Raw genomic sequence first — 4,334 nt, 5'->3', positions numbered from 1 at the left:
AGTAAACAAATGACTTTTTATGGAAAATCAGTTAATATTCAGTGACTCACGATTTGGCTTTGCCAAGGACACATGAGACCGACCCATTAGTTGCAAAATGTTCATCACTCAAAAATATTCCACAATATTTTTATTTAATTATTGCACAAAAAAAAAAAAAAAAAATGGCAGCTTGTAAACTATATATACACAAAACATCCAAGCTTGCTATTGAGGCTTATGAAGTGGAATCCTCCAGTCACAAGGATTGAACATTACACCTTATTGCATACGCAGAGCGTCATCCCAAATGTAGACTCATTTCAAACAAGCTACATAGTCTGGTTTAGAAATTTACTGTCTTGGGAGACCAGAAGTGCAGCACTCTCCTGGAGGAGGCAGAGGGGAGGAGGACTCAGGAGGGTTCCTTGTTTGATACAGCTCACTGATTTCTACTTCAAACTTCCTTAGCTTACGAGTACAAATATGGCTTTCTTTCTCTGTTTTCTTTCTTTTCTCCTTTTTTTTTTTTTTTTTTTTTTTTTTTTTTTTTGGCAGCCTGCTTAGCACATTCACCCCAGGCTGTTGACAGTCAACCTGGGTTCTTTCCATTTTATGTCTCATTGCTGGTAATAGAGTCTCTGCAGGCTTTATTATGCCTCCAACTCATCTCTCTGTGGTTGTCTTCAGATTGTGCCATCAGTGACACCTGTGCAACCCCATTAATCTTCAGTGGTGTGGTTACAGTATTGAGAAAGAAATAAGGAAAAGATGGTTGTAGTTTCTTTGTATACAGGAGAGCAAAACTGAGTCCTTAGAGCATTTCCTACTGACAGCATGGACTGCCTGACTTAATGTATGAAGTGGGAAACAAGTGAGCCAGTTTCAGCTTGTGAAATCAGGTCTTGGGAGAAACCAGTGCAAACATTTAATTCAAAACTAAGAAATGTTAAAAAGAAACTTATAACCTCGTGTTGTCACTACGTACATATAAATGCCAGGATTAATTAAATACACGATAAATCCTGAAACCATTAGTTAATTTCTGTTTGTAAAATATTTTGTGTTTTAATTATGAAAAAATGGACCACTGTGTGGGCATTTTCCATAGCTGCCTGAGATTAATGCCAATGATGAGGCTGCTCTTGATTTATGCTTGGGTCAGTTCATCCTGCCCAGTCTAAAGGTCAGTACAATTTAAAGAGGTTCAGAGACTCTTTCCTGTCTACTCCAATGAGACCCTCTTCACAGCAGGAAGCCTGACCAGGTAGGTTATATATCAGACTGGCCTTTTCTCAGACAACAGAAGGCAGGTTTTGAGTTTGGCTGCCACTCTCAGTGGCTGAGAACTAACTTCTCTGGGGAGGAAGAAAAAAAAAAGTTTGTGTCAAGTTGAGCTTCGAGGGAATGAAAATAAAAAGAATTGGATCAAAGGGTCAGAGGGCAATAAATGCCAGAGAGACTTCTCTGAAGATGATAGTACTATGCTAGATCTTAAATGCCTGTGTGCAGTTAAATAGAGCAACAAAAATTGCTCCATAATGTCTTCCGCCTGGTGCATGCCTTGAGCCTCTTTCCAAATTCATTCTTCACTGACCCACTCTGGCTCTGATGTCTCAAAAGAGGTGACTCCACGTGAGAGCAGGACACAGGACTGGCTTAGAGCTGACAGTTTGGTGTCTTTGTGGCTGTGTTTGGCTCCACTGTCGCGAGCTCTGGTGACAGTATAGCAGCTTTGGTGGGAAAGCTGCTAGAGCACAAGCTGTGTTCCAAGCCTGACCAGTAAAGTGTTTGCAGTTGGAAAGAGGAGGGTATGAAGCTTGCATAGTCTGCTGATGGTTCTTCTCTATTCAGAAATGCAAAGATTGTTGAATAGTATAACAGAGAAACTGAAAAATTGAATAATTCCCATTATATTAAATGGGAAAAAAACATCAGGGCTGGAAGAAGGAATGGAGAGATGAAAGAAGACAAGCAGGCTTTTGTAACACAGATTCCTAAAATTGTCCTCGCTTCTGGAAGGGACAAATGGGTTGTAAATGCTGGAGGCTGAGTATTCACAGAGACCCAGGAGCTAATTTACACTCTCAGCTTCTGCTTTGCTGAGTATACCTCCAAGGGAGACTCTTCAAGCAATAGCTTTTCTTAATTATCTTCTCTGGTTTCCCTACATGGAAATCTAGCCACAGGGAGGGGTAACCCTTCTAGCCAGTCATGCCCCAAACACTTCCAAATCTCCCAGAATCTCTTTTTGTCTGGAGCTGCTGCTGAACAGCATCTGCTCCTCAGAAGGTTTCGTGACAACTGCATTAATCTCTCCTGTTGCAAAGGCAACAGCTAAACATATGCTTCCTCGAGATACTTGCATCAGATTGAGATCCAAAAAGACCTTTGAAACAGGGATGATAAACCACAGGTGTGTCTTCAATATATTGCAGATTGCTTTCTGCAAGGTGCTATCCCTCCTGCTGCAAGTGACTTTTCTAGGAGAGCAAAAACTCCTTCCTACCTCTTTTGCTTCTACCTCTTTTTTTTCATCCATGTAGAGTTGGCCATGGCAACCTGTCCCTAGGTTTTCAGTCAGGTCAGATTTGTTATCAATAATTTGCTGAATAATAATCTGTTTATGATTTCTCGGAAGATTCCACAGTGTATCATGGAAGAGGCAAAATCCGTTTCCATATCTGCTTTTGTTTCAGATTTCCATGTTTTCCAACTTCTGAATAGTTCCTAATTTTTTTTGCCTTATTGCCTTATTTTCATTGAATAACTCCATACATGTTTGCATTGACTCACAGCTGATGTACTGAATCACTGCAAATGCATCTATTCTTTTAAATAGTTGACAGTTTAAATATTTTTATGTATTTGACAGTATAAGCCCGTTATCTAGATAATTTAGAAATTTCAAAAAAATTAATAATTCTTCAATCTTGAGACACTTGGAGAAGTACCTTGGGATTTTCAAAATTAGTCTGAATTTCTTGTGTGTGTTTTTAATGTACTCATCCAGAACAGAGGAAAACAAATAAAACTTTGACAGTTTTTCCTCATATTCGATCCAATACAATAGTATGTGTGTATGTGTATTTTATATCTACTCTCATCTCTCTAGCTTTCTCCATCTCTTTATCCATTGATATTGGTATCCTTATCTATGTTCAGGTTATTTAAAAATGCAAAAGAAATTGAATTATTATATATGTTCTTTGGAATTGTGTTACCATGTAGTTTGCCTGGATACTAGCATAATACTCTGATCTGTTGAAAATTGTGATTATGTAATTTTAGCATTCTATTGATCCTTTTCTAAAGCAAAGAATATGCATTTTTCAATAGCAAATGCTAATGTTTACATTTTTACTCTTATTCTTAAAGCAGAATTTCAGCAGCTGTCCCTATTACTGCCAGGCTGGTCCTGATCCTGATGAAATGGATGTGCTATGAAATAATTTGATAGGACCATGCTCAGTAGGAGAAGGCAAAAGATAGAAGTAAATTTTCTGTGTGGAATCTTTTTGTTTTGTTTTGTTTTGTTTCTTTTTTTCCCTGTCCCCCCTTCTTTTCATGAGCCAACCCAGGTAACTTTCTCATCACTTTCTAACGTTTTCTTGATATGATCCAGCTGAGTATTACAGAGAGGACTGAAAATCTGGCTAGAGGTGGAAGCTTGTAGGAACCCATTACCTCTGCTAAACACAGTCCACAACCTTCCAGGTGTTTATGTCGACTTATGAATGTTAATTGTCATGTTTATATTTTACTGGTGTTTCTTCTATAAATGGGAGATGTGCTGGGAGGAAAGGGAATGTTTGGTGTCAGTCATTAAATATGTCACCTATTGTTTATTTTTCATGTCTCTACAAACATGTTTGTCCTGTACCTACTGTATGTAATTGTTTGTGGTCTTGAATAATAGACCCAGAGAAAGTATAAATGCTTTGGAAGCTAGAGTTACCCATTAGCTGGAAGAATGGAAGATACAAGTATCACAAGCATATCATAAATATCAGGGAGAACTGAGGGGAAGAAGGAATTTTTAAAATAGTTCAAGCATATTTCAAAACAAGCGCTAAAGGTTTAATTTATAGAAGATGAGATCTACAAATTGCTTAAAGCTTGAATGTGACAAAGAATTTATTATAAAAAGCTTTTCATGAAAACCTGGCTTCACCAATATTGTATCAATTTCTTCTTTATTTTGAGGATCTGGATATCATTAGCTGATTTAACATAGATTCAGTTCAGTTCACAGCTTGTCTTTCTATTCAGTAAATGAAGTCATCCTCCCAAGACTCAACTCTTTTAATTGAACCACAAATGCAGAATAATATGGAAGTCCAAATCAGCTAATA

Source organism: Tyto alba, unplaced genomic scaffold (genome assembly GCF_018691265.1).
Source record: "Tyto alba isolate M040663 unplaced genomic scaffold, T.alba_DEE_v4.0 Super-Scaffold_23, whole genome shotgun sequence".
Classification (NCBI taxonomy): Eukaryota; Metazoa; Chordata; class Aves; order Strigiformes; family Tytonidae; genus Tyto; species Tyto alba.
Note: the sequence above shows the minus strand (reverse complement) of the source record.